Source organism: Saccopteryx leptura, chromosome 6 (assembly GCF_036850995.1).
Source record: "Saccopteryx leptura isolate mSacLep1 chromosome 6, mSacLep1_pri_phased_curated, whole genome shotgun sequence".
Classification (NCBI taxonomy): domain Eukaryota; kingdom Metazoa; phylum Chordata; class Mammalia; order Chiroptera; family Emballonuridae; genus Saccopteryx; species Saccopteryx leptura.
This window is the reverse complement of record NC_089508.1, coordinates 65145829-65162542: the sequence shown is the minus strand read 5'-3', so window position 1 is coordinate 65162542 and position 16714 is coordinate 65145829. Positions and strand designations below refer to the sequence as shown.

At 35.2% G+C, this 16714-nt stretch overlaps 1 protein-coding gene and 1 pseudogene across 1 annotated transcript in view; both read left to right on the top strand.

Moving 5' to 3' along the window:
• UNC13C (unc-13 homolog C) overlaps nucleotides 1–16714 on the top strand; it is a 650594-nt gene that overhangs the window by 302206 nt on the left and 331674 nt on the right. The gene's annotated exons all lie outside the window — the stretch shown is intronic.
• Nucleotides 10028–10149, top strand: LOC136376313 (thymosin beta-4-like; annotated as a pseudogene).

Below are 16714 nucleotides of genomic sequence, written 5' to 3'. Positions count from 1 at the left end.
AGAGAGAAAGAAAGAAAGAAAGAAAGAAAGAAAGAAAGAAAGAAAGAAAGAAAGAAAGAAAGAAAGAAAGAAAGAAAGGAAGAAAGAAAGGAAGAAAGGAAGAAAGAAAGAGAAAGAAAGAAAGAAAAGAGTGAAAGGGAGAATCTAAGAGAAGGGCAAGCTAAGTGGTTATAGAAGTGGATGCTGACAGTTGTTTTCTTGCCAGGAATATATTCTGGCTATTTAGTTTAACCTTTTTTTGGTGATAGAGACAGAGAGACATGGAGAGAGGGACAAATAAGTACAGACAGACAGGAAGGAAGAGAGATGAGAACCATCAATTCTTTGTTATGGCTCCTCAGTTATTCATTGATTGCTTTCTCATATATGCCTTGGCTGGGGGCTACAGCAGAGCGAATGACCCCTTGCTCAAGCCAGTGACCTTGGGCTCAATCTGGTAAGCCTTGCTCAAACCAGATGAGTCTGTGCTCAAGTTGGCAACCTCGGGGTTTTGAACCTGAGTCCTCTGCATCCCAGCCCTATGCTCTACCCACTGTGCCACTGCGCCACTGCCTAGTAAGGCTAACCCTTTTTCTCCATCAAGAAATAGGTATAAGTTATTTTTTTTTTACAGAGACAGAGTGAGAGTCAGAGAGAGGGATAGATAGGGACAAACAGGAATGGAGAGAGATGAGAAGCATCAATTATTAGTTTTTCATTGCAACACCTTAGTTGTTCATTGATTGCTTTCTCATATGTGCCTTGACCGTGGGCCTTCAGCCAACCAAGTAACCCCTTGCTCAAGCCAGCAAACTTGGGTCCAAGCTGGTGAGCTTTTGCTCAAACCAGATGAGCCCACACTCAAGCTGGCGACCTCGGGGTCTTGAACCGGGGTTTTCCACATCCCAGTCCGATGCTCTATCCACTGCACCACCACTGAGTCAGGCAGGTATAAGTTCTTTAAAGGTCTCTTCGATATGCAGGAAGTGGGGTAAGGAAACTACCTAGGCTTTTTGTCTTTTTTTAAAAAATGGTCTGATATGGTAAAGAGAAAGTATTGCACAAATACCATGTATATATAATTTTGTGTACTGTTTAATGGATATGCTCCCTAAAAGTTAATATTATATGAAAATGTAGGTTGTTCCTATCTGATTAGCAAAGATTAAAAAATGATAATGTGCAGTATGAATGAGAGTATAGACAGATAGGCCCTAGGGTAAACACTCACATGCTTTCTGCAGGATATTTTAGAAATGTATGTGCGTGAATATGTATCTATCTATATACAGATATATATATATAATCAATATACATTCCTTCTGAACCAGACAATTCACTTTTAATAATTAGTTAAACTAAATGTTTCACAAGTTCATAAAGAGATACACATAGAGAAAACAATGTATCGGTTTTAGAAGTAAATATTAATATTAAACAATATCTTCCTATTAAAATATTCACAATAAAATTCAGTAATTTTAGTATTGTGAGTCAAGTAATACACTGAATACAGATATATAATAATATGAATTTTACTTATTGTAGATGGAAATTGGTATGGGAATGCTCTATCCTTTTGAAAAACACTCTATATTATTTTTAAAAATCTTTAAAACATGCTTATATTTATGCAGTGACTATATAAGTATAAAATCATAATAAAATGGCTCATATTTCTAAAGCACTATTATTTTTCCAAAGCCTTTTTATGCCCATAATTTTCTTTCTAAATCACCCATTGTGTTACCTAGTGAAGAAATATTTATCATTCTTTATTTGTCAGTTTCCTTTTCTGAAATAAGGAAGTTGGATGATGTATTCTAGAAAATTTCTTTTAGCATGAAAGGGTTTTATCCATTTAGATGCAAATAAAACCTTTTAGGTCAGAACAAAGAAACATTCAAATGAATAAGAGAACCAAAGAAGTACTCAAGCTAAGTGTATCTCAGACACCTGTGCTCCTAAGGTTACCTTTCTCAAACTTTCTTGCCCATTAGGTTTAGACATGAATAACTGTGGTAAAATTAAAACTGGAAAGATGGGAGTCAGTATTTTTTCCCTTCTCTATCTGCCTTGGACAGCACTTAAAACAGTGTCTGAGTCACTTTTATGATTTAAGCTTCCATCAGATAGTACCTCCTCTATGTATGGTTCTACTTATCATCTGTCTTTTTCCATTTAGTCTTGGCACTCTTATCAATGAACGTTTTTACAGTGTTGAGGGGCATGCAAATTGGTGCAGCTACTATGGAAAACAGTATAGGGTTTCCTCAAAAAGATGAAAATAGATTTACCGTATGACCCAGTAGTACCTCTGAGTGTCCAAAATGGTTGAAATCAGAGTCTTAAAGAGATAATAGGACTCTCATGTTAATTGCATCATTATTAATATCCAAGATGTGAAAATGACCTAAATGTCCATTGACAGGTGAATGAATAAACAAAATTGTATGAATATACAATGAAATATTATTTAGCAATACAAAAGAAGGAAATTCTGTAATATGAAACAACATGGATGACCCTTAAAGACATGCTAAGTGACATAAGCCAGTCACAACAATCCAATTTCTTCATGATTCCACTGATTTGAAGTATCTAAAATAGTCAAATTCATAGAATTAAAACCTGGTATGGTAGTTTCCAGGGCCTGAGGAGAGGGAGAAATAAGGAGTTAACGAACCAACAGGCAAGAGTTTCAATTAAACAAAAGAAATAAATTCTGGAGATAGGCTGAACAACATTGTACCTATAATTAACAGTACTGTATGGGACACATAAAAAATTATAGAACTACAGTAACCAAACAATATTTGACTATCACAAAAGCAGACATACAGACCAGTGGAAAATAATGGAGAACCCAAATAAACCTTTAAGAGCTGAGTAAGATTTTATTGTATCAGTACATATTAATCAATTTGCTGTGATTTAAAAATTAAAAAAAAATTTCTAGTTTATATATCTACAGGAACTTGTTCTTTGCTGTCAAAGCAACATGCATTTATATGTTTGACGGATATATATATATATATATATATTATTTTTTTTTGTATTTTTCTGAAGCTGGAAACGGGGAGAGACAGTCAGACAGACTCCCGCATGCGACCAACCGGGATCCACCCGGCACGCCCACCAGGGGTGACGCTCTGCCCACCGGGGGCGCTGCTCTGCCCCTCGGGGGTGATGCTCTGCCCCTCCGGGGCGTCGCTTTGCCGCGACCAGAGCCACTCTAGAGCCTGGGGCAGAGGCCAAGGAGCCATCCCCAGCGCCCGGGCCATCTTTGCTCCAATGGAGCCTTGGCTGCGGGAGGGGAAGAGAGAGACAGAGAGGAAGGAGGGGGTGGGGGGTGGAGAAGCAAATGGGCGCTTCTCCTATGTGCCCTGGCCGGGAATCGAACCCCGGGTCCCCCGCACACCAGGCCGACGCTCTACCGCTGAGCCAACCGGCCAGGGCTGTTTGACGGATATATTAATAGTTATCTACATCGGCCTACTATGACTATTTAAAAACTTTACTAGGTTCTCAGCACTGTTGTAAGCGTTTTACACATATATATTTAATTATTTTTAAAAGATAATTATTGACATTTTAATTTAATAAATTGAGCATAGAGGCTCAGTGTGGTTATGTAACTTGCCTGAATTCATATTGCTAGTAAGTGGTTAAAATGGAATTTTAATCAAGCAAGTCTTTTGCCAAGCTTGTTATATTACACCATCATGCCTCATACACATGGACCTTGGAAATAAAATGCAGAAAGCCATCACATACCATGAGTCACAGACCTTTTAATACTAGAGATAGGTAGGACATCTATGAAACAACAGCAACATACACTGTTCTAGGCTCTTTAAAGTTACATTATTTTTTGCTTTAGAGATCATAAACATACAGTTCTTTGTTTTATGGACAAGTTAAGAAATGCATCACCACTTAAAGTAAAGTCAGATAATGTCTGTATCAAATGACAAGTAAATGTCAAATTTACATCCTAAGTGTACCTTATTTCCAGCTTCAAACAAATGGTCTAATTTGAATGACATAGTTATGTCACTAATTAGAATATGCATTGATATTCAGTGAACAAAAAAGAACATGATTACTCTTACTTGTGATATTTCTCTTATTTATTCTATAAACAATTCTTCAATATCTATTGTACTTGGCTGCAGGTACTAAAAATGGAAAAACAAAAACTTCCAGGAAATGTTACACAGAGGTGATATTTAAGGGTCTTGAAAGACATATAAGTGCTTACCAGATAGAGGAGTAAGATAGGGAAAAGATATGTGTGCCCCAAGAAACACAATGAACAATGGGTCTGAGCAGGAAAAATACATGGTGAAGAAATGATGAGTAGAAACCATCCCTGTAAAACACACACACACACACACACACACACACACACACACACACACGCTCTCCTATTTTTTTTTTTTTAGAGCAATTTGATCCTTCTGTTTTTTTTTATACTTGAAATAGATTTGACATACAGCACTGTGGAGATTTAAAGTGTAGAATGATGAATTTAGATATTGCAGTATGACTGGCAGTATAGCTATGAATAACACCTCTATTGCATCACGTAATTATAGTTTTTGTGTGATGGAAATAATTAAGACCTAGCTTCTTAGTAAGTTTGATAATTAAAATAAAGTATATTACTGTCTTTATTCACTATCCTGTACACCAGGGGTCCCCAAACTACGGCCCGCGGGCCACATGCGGCCCCCTGAGGCCATTTATCCGACCCCCACCGCACTTCCGGAAGGGGCGCCACTTTCATTGGTGGTCAATGAGAGAAGCATAGTTCCCATTGAAATACTGGTCAGATTGTTGATTTAAATTTACTTGTTCTTTATTTTAAATACTGTATTTGTTCCTGTTTTGTTTTTTTTACTTTAAAATAAGATATGTGCAGTGTGCATGAGGATTTGTTCATAGTTTTTTTTATATTCCGGCCTTCCAATGGTCTGAGGGACAGTGAACTGGCTCCCTGTGTAAAAAGTTTGGGGACCCTTGCTTTACACTGTATCTCCAGGACTTATTTACCTACTGGCTGCAAGTTTGTACCTTTAAACAACATCTCTACTACCTGCCCCCCCCCCCACCCTTCAGCCCCTGGTAACCAACAGTTTATTCTTTGTTTTCATGAGTTTGGACGTTTAGATTCCACATGTGAGTGATATCATATAGATCTTCCTGTTTTCTAATCTCTCTTTTCCTACATTTTCTATTCTCCCATATCAAAATGAACACTAAAGTAATTTTGTAAACAAGTTTCTTACCTTCATTTTTTACATATTGTTGATTATTAATACTAATATTATTTTCATATTTAATAAGTCTAAAACATCCATTAAAATAAGTTTATTTTGAAACATTAGTATCTGGAGAGAAATATATTAGATATAAAAATATAAAACTTCTAGGTATTCTAATTTAACTGTGGAGCTGGAAGGTGGAAAGGGAAATGGATGTATTTTATAAGGTCATACCTGTCCTTTGATTCTATGACCTATTACAGTACAAGGACTTGCTCTAACAAACCCTAAATGCCCATGCCTGAAATCCTCTTCACCTTCTTTCTTTTTTCAAAAGTGCCTCTAATAATATGATTTATTTTTTGTTTATTTTTAAATTATTATTATTAAGTGAGAGGCAGGAAGGCAGAGAGACAGACTCCCACATGAGCCCCGACCAGCATACACCTGGCAAGCCTCCTACCAGGTGATGATTTGCCCATCTGGAGCAACCAAGCTATTTTAACACCTGAGGCAAGGCCAGGGAGCCATCCTCAGTGCCGGGGTCAACTTGCTCAAACCCATCTAGCCATGGCTGTGAGAGAGTAAGAGAGAGAGAGAAAAAGAGAGAAGGGAGAAGGGGAGGAGTGTTTGCCCTGACCAGGAATTGAATCCAGGACTTCCACATGCCAGGCAATGCTCTACCACTGAGCCAACTGGCCAGGGCCTATACTTATTTTTAATTGTTTTGAATATCATTGATTTGTAGAAAGGATCTACAATACTCAAATTCTACAAAGAAATACCTAAAAAAAAACTTAAACAAAAGTAAAATGTTGGGTACTATCTTTTTTTTTTTTTATCCTAACTCACATAATTAAATTGTCCTTGATAAATGCTGAAGGGAAAAGTTGCTATGCATTTTCACTAGATTTTGAACTTCTGGAGTTTGTCCAGCTTCTGTAATAGAATTCAGAGATAATAAGTTTGGGGATCTTGATCTCATAACATATCAAGCACCACTATTGCAGTGGCAGTGGGTTGTATAATTTATAATAAATTACTAAGAAGAATTGTGAATGTTGAATATCTAACAATATTTCTGTTTGGTGGGTCAGTTAAGGAATGAAGCTGTAACTAGGGAATTCAATTACTGTCTGAAAGGCTGCTGCTGCTTTGCCTCAGGATTGCTCTTGCAGGTTTCTGGCTGAGTACATAGGTTTCAGGTAAACATTTCTCTAACATTTGAACTGTTGATTATGTTGTATTCCCATTACCCAAAGTCAAACTATTTTCCGTCACCGTATATTTGTCTCTCTTGAAACCCTTCCCCCTTTAATCAGTGCCCTGCCTTTTAGCCTGAGTTAAAATGGGATAATTTACCATTACAAAGTATCTTAAAATACAACTTTGCCGGTTACACATTCTTGAATAATATAATTTTAAATGGTTAACATCACCTATTTTTGGCTTTTTTTTCCTTATATAAATGCAATGTGAGATATGTTTTAGTTGCTCCATTATATATAGCTTGACTATAGGTGCAGCTTTTCTATATTACCTTTGTAATGATTTCCCATCATGGGATGATTAATTGAGCAAAAACGTCTTGATTCCATTGAAATCAGGCTTTATTGACTGTATGAAATTTATGGGCATCTCTCTAGTTAGAACAATTCATTTAAGTATGAGTTAAACTCTAATAATAGCTATGGAGAGATTTGGGCAGGGTCCTTTTTTAATTTTTTGAAAGCTGATTCTTCTTTTTATAACCACACTTTTTAGTCTTAATATTTCATTTCACAGTCAGTATTTCTTTAAAATTTGTTCCATCCTGATTATTTATCCTTTAAAGGGATAGTTTCTGTTTTTCCTTTTTTGAGTTATAACATATATTAGTTTTAGTTGTAAAACATAATTATTTAAAATTTGTATGCATTGTGAAATAAGCACCACAAGAAGTCTACTTACATTTGTCATCATCATTGTAAGTATGTCATCATCATACTTACATAATCTTTTCTTATAATAAAAACTTTTAAGATCTATTCATTTAGCAACTTTCAGATACAGTATTATTAACTATAGTAAGCATGCTGTACATTATGTCCCCACAGCTTATTTATTTTATAAGTGTAAGTTCATATATTTTGATCTCCTTTACACATTTCTCCAACCTCCCACTTTTGATAAACACCAGGCTATTCTCTGTTTCTATGAGCTTGGTTTTCTGGTTTCTTTCTGATTTTGATTTTAGATTTTACATATAAATGAGATCAGATGGTATTTGTGTTTTCTGTCTTACTTATTCAACTTAGCATAACACCCTTGAATTTTACCCATGTTGTCACAAATGGCAAGATTGCATTCTTTTTGTGGCTGAATAATATTCTAATATATTGTATATATACCCATAGCTTCTTTTTTTGTTTAATCCATTGATGGAGACTTAGATTTTTTCATATTTTAGCTATTATAAATAGTGCTGTAATGAACATGGGCATGGTTAGTTATTTTCATTTTCTTTAAGTAAATGCCCAAAAATGGAAATTCTGAATTACATGGTATTTTTATTTTTTGAGAAATCTTTATACTGAATTCTATAGTGGCTGGGTCAATTTACATTTCTACCAATAGTGCACATGTGTTCCTTTTTCTCTACATCCTCACCAACACTTGTTATTTTGTCTTTTTTATAATAGTTATTCTAACAGGTGTGAGGTGACATTTCATTGTGGTTTTGATTTCTATTACCTTGTTTATTAGTCATGTTCAGCATTCTTTATTACTTGTTGGCCATCTGTCTATCTTCTTTGGAAAATATGTATTTGTATCTTCTGTCCATTTTTAACAAGTTGTTTTCTGTTGAGTTGTATAATTTTAAAATATATTTCATATATTAACTCCTCCTCAGATAAGTAATTTGCAAATATTTTCTCCTGCTAAGTATATTGCCTTTTCATTTTGTTGACTTTTATCCTTTATTTTGCAAATATGGTGTATCACATTGATTGATTGTGAAGGTTGAACCATCTTTACATCCCTTAAATAACTCACACTTGACCATTTTGTAGTATCCTTCTAAAGTATTGTTGAATTCTGTATGCCAAGATTTTGTTGAGCATTTTGCCTTTATTTTCCATTGGGGATGTTGGCTGGTATTTTTCCTTTCTTGTGAACCCTTATCTGCTTTTGATATCAGGATACTGCTGGCCTCATAAAATTAGTTTGAAAGTATTCCCTCTTCTAGTTTTTGCAAGAGTTTGGAAAAGATTGGTATTAATTCTTAGTTGAAGATTTAGTAGAATTCATCAGTGAAGCTGTCTGCTTCTGGACTTTTGTTCTTTAGGAGGTTCTTGATTATTGACTCAATTTCCTTTCTAGTAATCAGTCTGTTCAAAATTTCTATTTATTTATTTAATCTTGGTAGGTTGTATGTTTATCCATTTCTTTTAGATTGACAAATTTGTTGGCAAATAATTGTTCAATAGTCTTATATTATTTTGTGCAGTTCTATTCTTTTATTTCTAATTTTATTGGGAAAAATGTTTAATATGATTCCAAGCTTCTTAAATTTATTAATGTGTGTTTTGTGGAGAATGTTTTATGTGCACATGAGAAGAATGTATATTTTATTTCCTTTGGATGAAATGTTCTATATATATCTGTTATGTTCATTCAGGCTAATATGTCTTTAAGCTAATGTTTCCTATTGATTTTTTGTCTAGATAATCTATCCATTTATATAAGCAGGATATAAAGTCCCCAATTATAATTGTATTGCTATTTCTCCCTTTAAGTCCATTAATATTTTCTTTTATTTAGGTGCTCTTGTTTGCCTGATGTGTAGTTGTTGCTCAGCCAGCCCTTAGGAATATTTTACCCTTCAAAGAAATTGTTACTTATGTAACTGCAGATTCAATGTGTTCCTGAGAGAAGGTGACTTTAGATCTCCTATATTGCTATCCTGAACCACAACCTCTGGGTTTTGTTTACTTTGTTTGATTTTTTATCTTTGATTTAATCATAGGAGATATATATTGAGACCATATCCAGTAAATTCTAAATCTGAAAATATTTGTAGTAACACCATTTACAAAGTTAAAATAAATAATTATAAAGAAATTAGTCATTTGGATGGCTGCCAAAATAAAATTGGACAAATAGTGATTGGCCCTACAGAGATATGGTACCTAAATTAAAACCAAAACTTAACACACACACACACACACACACACACACACACACACACGCACACATGAATCCTGAGCCCTAACATTTGAAACGTTTTTCTTTAACAGTAAAAGGAATAACATATCTTATTCTGATGGAAACAAAACCAGTCCTCTCTTTGACAATAAAAAAAACTTAGACATAAACAACTTACTACTCTATTTGAAGGGAATTACTTTTAATGAAAGGAAAACTACAAAGCAAATGATTCTAACTATTAATTTTACTTATCAAGAGTTTGTACGATAAAATAACTTATTCTTTAATAAAAAAAAAACAAAAAATTCACAAACTGGCAAACTAAACCAGGAGTCTTTGGAAATGGTCTAGTAAATTAATATTTATTGGGACTATGCTTTTTCTATTGATTATATGTGATAGATTTTTCTCTTGTATGTGAAGATTTTTTTGTCAAATTTTGTTCAGTACATGAGCTTATTTCCCATATGAAATGCAAACCTTTATATATATATTCATAAAAGTCAAGGTTTATGAAATACATGTTAGATAGTTAAGGGGTAACATAAAACATGGCAAGAATAAAAGCTAGTGCAGCCACATCTGACAAACCCAATATGGCTGAGATTGAGAAGTTCAGTAAATCAAAACTGAAGACAGAAACACAAGAGAAAACCCACTGCCTTCCAAAGAAACGATTGAACAGGAGAAGCAAGCAGGTGAATCATAATGAGGCATGCACTGCCAGTCTGCACTGTACATTCAGCAAGCATTGCCTTCTTATTTTACTTCTTTAGGATGTTTAACTTTATAAGATGCAAAGAGGTTGGATCACTTTAAATGAGAGTGCTGCCCCTTTTCACATTAGAGAACTACTGTACTGACAACAAAGGCCATTCCTGCCTCTCCCATCAGCCTCTCTGGCTGGCAGGGAAGGACAGGAACTTACATGTTGGTGAAAGAAGAAGCTGTGGGAAAGTGAAATATGGAGTATAAGACAAGCTGGTAATAAGGTGTTTCAGGCTATAAAATTCAGTTTAACCAGAGTGCCATTTTTTTGTTCTTCAAATGAGTTTAATTATTGAAATGCACAATTTCTTAAATATGCAAGTAAAAAGTTTTAAAGTCTGAAAAAAATAGTAACCATTTATAAATTAATTTTATTTTAAATCATTTCATGTACTATTAAAAAATAATAGGTTTTTTAATTATTTCCCCACTTGATTCAATTAGAATTTCATTTAGTTTCACATTAAGCCACAATTGTGGCTTAGTCAAAAAGAGATTTATTTCATTCAACAAGAATTCCAGGTATAGGCATTAGAGAGATAATATGGTAATTCAATTATTCTATCAAAAAAACAAAGCTTACTCTGTCTTTGTGTTGTAACGTCTTTCGTGAGGTCTATGCTACATCCGTGTTCCTGGGTAATAAAAAAGAACACAGAAGAAACAGTACCAGGAGACTTTTGCTTGAATCTCATTTGCAGAACTATGTTAAGAGGCCCTCTCTAGTTGCAAGGAAAGCTGGGTATTGCATAAAAGTAAGAAAGGGAAAAGAAGTGCCGAGACCACTCAGCCGTGGGCATGCATAAAAGGAAGGCAGTGCAGGACTCAAGAAAAAACATACACAAGACACAACATACAGAGAAAGATGGGTACAGGGGACTCCCAGCTTCTAGGACTGAGAGCCCAGATCACTGCAGCCTCATCGAATTTATTGGTTTCTTTGCTTATTAGATAAATTAACAGAGCCTGGATTCAGGTGCATAAGCGGGTAATTAACTAATGTCTTTCAGGTATGTAAGGAAAAGGCCCTAGGGATCAACTGTTTTCCTTTAAATGATATTTTCTAGAGCTTGCAAGGGCAGCGTTCTGCCCCTGCAGGACCCGGCATTCCAAAGCCTGCACAAAAAGACTCGTCTCAGGATCACAGTCTAATTCCCAGCCATTTTCCCACAAAGAAGGGTTGAAAGGGTTTTGTATGAACAAAGTTATAGTATCTGTCAACTTCTACCTTTGACTAACTGAAATTTATATGCAAACTTTCTACCTTTATATTTAAATCAAATGAATTCATCCTCTCCCTCCCATGGTAGGTAATGCAAAAATTATATTCCATTACTGCACTTAATTTTGAAGTCCAGGATCTTTGAGTAGTCTCTCTTAACAGTTTCAGGTTTCGCTTTGTGATCCTTGCACCTAGAAATTGGAGACAAGTCATCTTCCTCCAACAATTCCAATGTACTATAGAGAGAAGATGATAGGATAACAGCAATTTTAAAAGTCTCGTTCAGTAAAAGGGAAAGTGGGGAATACGTGGTAGATAGCAAATACAGAGTTTTGAAGACTGTTATGCTCAAAACTTCTTATCCTAGCAGCAGAAGTATAATAGTTGCTTGGCTAGCCAACATGCCATACACTGGTTTTTGGGGAGTAATTTTTATATTCATTTTCCTCCAGGTCCTTGGTTATACTTCTGGGGAGACTGTCCTTACACAGTTTGTCAATGCCTACACACTCTAGGCAGGTACTGTGTAAAGTGAAAGTGAATGAATGAATACTCTAAACATAATTAAAAAGCATTACATATATAAAATAATCATAAATTGGGACCATCTCAGGAAAGCCAGGTGCATGGTCTTCCTAGTTGAGAAGAGACTTTACTTGGACCACTCTTTCTATTTTTGTGACTTTAAGAATTTAGGCGTTACTTTAAGGATAGCTGTAGCCACACAAACTAGAGGCACATTTGGGAATACCCTAGGAAATTTACCAGACCTCCCAGAGATGGGCTTCAAGCCAATTTTATAAGTAACCACCTAAACTGAGAAATTTGAACTCTCTGCTACTGGCTCCTCTGTTCTGACCAATTCCTCTCTCTTTATCTAATAGATGCTGTCTCAGGCCTTGCAGAATAGTATGCCAGCATGAGATTGCAATATCATTAATTTGACCATTGCCACCAATTTCTCCTTTGTTGTCACTTGGATACTTCCTAAAGGAAGATGTTTGAAAAGCTCAAAGACAATAATATTATCACTTTTCGAAGTTGCACTTAGAAACCTCTGCTGGTACAGGTTCATTTTTATATACAGAAGCAAGTGGCATTTCTCAGGCCTTCAGGATTCCAAATTATAATTTTCTCAGTCAATTCATATTGTGGAACACAAGCAGACTGAGCCCCTTTTGGCATAGCTGTCTCCCTTTTATCTCTACTTACAGACTGTCTAGCTCTACTTTAAGTGCATCTGTAGTGTAGTACATTTTCAAAGGCAGCAAGATTTAATAAGCCATATACCAACATTCAGAATTTTATTTCTACCATCTGTACTAATAAAAAGCTTCAGTTTGGCATGTGGTTGGAGTTTCAAGGTATAGCAAGCAACATTCTGACCACCTGTTTAGCTGCTGCATTTTAAAATGCTTGACTTGGGGTGTTGAACATGCAAAACAATACACAGATGATTTATTATAGAATTGTACACCTGAATCTTATATAATCTTATTAACCAATGTCACCCAAATAAATTCAACACACAAGAAAATATTTTAAAAACCTTGGCTAAACAAAACAAACAAATAAAATAAAATGTGTTGCCTTTTCAGCCTGAGGTAATTAAATCTTTACTGTTTCCCTAGATCTCACAGAGTCAGTTCCACATTTTTTTTTCTGCATTTTTCCAAAGCTGGAAACGGGGAGGCAGTCAGACAGACTCCCACATGTGCCCTACCGGGATCCACCTGGCATGCCCACCAGGGGGCGATGCTCTGCCCATCTGGGGCATCGCTCTTTTGCAACCAGAGCCATTCTGGTGCCTGAGGCAGAGGCCATAGAGCCATCCTCAGCGCCAGGCCAACTTTGCTCCAATGGAGCCTTGGCTGCGGGAGGGGAAGAGAGAGACAGAGAGGAAGGAGATGGGGAGGGGTGGAGAAGCAGATCGGCACTTCTTCTGTGTGCCCTGGCCGGGAATCGAACCCGGGAGTCCTAAACACCAGGCCGACGCTCTACCACTGAGCTAACAGTTCCATATTTTAAGTTCTGTTATTGGAGCTCCCTTAATACTTTTAAAACTACTACCTTAGTCAGTATTTTTAGTTGCAAATAACAGAGTTTACTATAGTTAGCTTATGCAGAAAAGGATTATTTCATAGACTTTTAGGCCGCTCTAGAATTTTTGGAGAGGTCAAAGTACCAGCCTCTGAAACTACTGCAGAAACAATGTCCAATTTTATCACAGATTTCTTTGGAGAAAACATTACTGCCAACATTTATCGATACTTTTGGCCCTCAGGACTAAATATCAGAAACTCTACATTAAAATACTAAAACTTCCACTCTCACTGTTGCCAAAAGAACAAAACCCTAGACTACTGCCTCACTTTGCTAAATTATGAGTTCAGGTCTTGCTTGAATGCTGGTCAAGTACCTAGACCATAGCTACAATGGAATTTAGCAACGTGAGTTATCTAGCTTCTCTCTTGAGCAGATGAGAGACACAGCCAAATGAAAGGAGAATGTTTAGAGGTGCTGAACATTCATATGTGATGACTCTCCACCACACTATCTTAGACTATACCTCTGGTTTTATACCCATTGCAAAATCCTTGAATAATTTCCGGTATTAGAAACAGCAGCCCTAATGTTTTTAGTCTGCAGAGATCAAAATATAAGTTTCTGACTATTTAAACCTAAGATTGTTAATTTTTAATATTCCTCAAAAATAGCTCTTCAGAAAATATGAAGAAAGTAACAACTAGCAAGCCTTTATGAGAAAGAAGTAGAACCAGTGTTATTAATGAAAGATGGTTAACAATAGGAGAATCTGGGTGTAGGATGTACAAGAAGTCTCTGAACTCTCTTTCCAACTTTTCTGTAAATTTAAAATGGTCTAAATTTTTAAGTTTACTTAATTTAAAAATGAAAAAAAAAAGAATCAGTGAAAAATGCAGAGACATTGAAATTCCCTTTGGCAACATCCTAACTATATTTATAGGGGTAATTATTAATTATTTATATTTGTGCTGAATCCATAATTTCACATATATTTTATTTTTACCTTAAATAAGGAAATAGTTCAGTTGGTTTAATTATGTAGCCTTGGTAAACCTCCATTGTGACTAGCGCATTAGTAGGTATTAATAAATAACTGCGTAATAGGTGACTGAATAAATACATGGATCTATGGATGAAGGTATAGTGAACTTTTGATGTCATAATAAAAACAGAAACATAAAAACCAAATTAATGCAGAAACTTAATGGAGTAATGAGTTGGCATTTGGAAGGTGTACTTCTACCTAGTTTAAAAAGAGTCATTACTCATAGAAACTTGGAAAGATAGTATTGTCTCTCTTTCCTCTTGCTATATAACATACTACTTAATTAATTATGTTCAGAGAGGAAGGGGTGATAATATGTGTGTATGTATATGTGTGTAGATATGTAAACATGTACATATTTGTTATTATTGGATTACTATTTGTGTATACATTTAAATAAAATTCTTTATCTAAGAAGATGTGGCACATATACACTATGGAATACTACTCAGCCATAAGAAATGATGACATCGGAACATTTACAGCAAAATGGTGGGATCTTGATAACATGATATGAAGCGAAATAAGTAAATCAGAAAAAACCAGGAACTGCATTATTCCATATGTAGGTGGGACATAAAAGTGAAACTAAGAGACATTGATAAGAGTGTGGTAGTTACGGGGGAGGGGGAGGGGGGAATGGGAGAGGGAAAGGGGGAAGGGGAGGGGCACAAAGAAAACAAGATAGAAGGTGACAGAGGACAATCTGACTTTGGGTGATGGGTATGCAACATAACTGAACGACAAGATAACCTGGACTTGTTATATTTGAATATATAACAAGTATATATTTGAATATATCCTGATTTATTGATGTCACCCCATTAAAAAAATAAAATTATTATTAAAAAAAATTTATAACATAAACTAGATCATCAAAACTTTGTTTTCAAATAAGACAAGCTGTTTTATATTGTTAACGTATAGATTCTAGAAATAGTTACCAATCTTTATTATCTAGAGCAGGTGTCCCCAAACTACAGCCTGTGGGCCGCATGCGGCCCCCTGAGGCCATTTATCCACCACCACCACCACCACCCCCCACCGCACTTCCGGAAGGGGCTCTTTCATTGGTGGTCAGTGAGAGGAGCACTGTATGTGGCGGCCCTCCAATGGTCTGATGGACAGTGAACTGGCCCCCTGTGTAAAAAGTTTGAGGACCCCTGAGAGCTTGCTACTCACCGTACCTGTTATTAGTGGGTAAAAATATAGTAGATCTCTGTCACCTAGAACTTACATGAACTTTGGTGATTTATCAAAAGGTAACAAAAAGGGACTTCTTTCTGCTTTTATAATATTTTAGTTTTAAGTTTAGGAGAATGATAATTATTTTTTGATACCCTGTTTTCTTTTTCTTTCCTAAGATAAGAATGCGATGAGCTGGTAATTGGGTTTTTGTGTCTAAATTGTCAAAGATTTCACTATATAAATATTCTTACTGTTAAAATTTCAGGTGTGTATTTTTAATAGTTATCCTTGTAATTCTGAGTAGACGGGAGGCAGCTGTGCTGTTACCTATTCTTACTGTTCTCTTTGGTTGAAAGTGGGCTTTGTTGGCTTCTAGGGACATAGTATCACAAATTAATTCTTTCTCTCTCCCCACTAGTCCCACCACATTTTACCAACAAAATTACTATCAAAATTGGAGAATTTCTTTTATAATTTTTATAATTCTATGAATGGTAAAATTATTTTTTTTCCTTTAAACATAACAAAGGGGATTTTATTTTGGCAAAACTGAAGATTTTTTTAAAATGAAAGATACATGCCAGGAAGCATGTCAAGGATAGAGATATCAACATAGGCTCTGCTTTCACAAAGATCTTATGGAATATTGATATTATAATAATATGACCAATATAGATCAAATCCCATGTGTCTATCACTGTGCTAACTGCTATAAGACATTATTTCACTTATTTTTCATTAACATTGTATAAGATAGGTATTATTACCCCCAATTATAGATAAAGAGAATGAAATTCATACAGGTTAAGTCTTAGAAATAATTAGGAGTTCACAATCCTATCAGACACAATGACCTTTTTACATAAAGTAATTTATGATATTTTTATTCTGAAACAAAATAATATATTACTTAATCTATCGATATTTCAAAAATCAATATTATATTCCAACTATAATAAACAAGAAAAATTAAAGTATTCTAATATGTATTTTAATATATAAAAG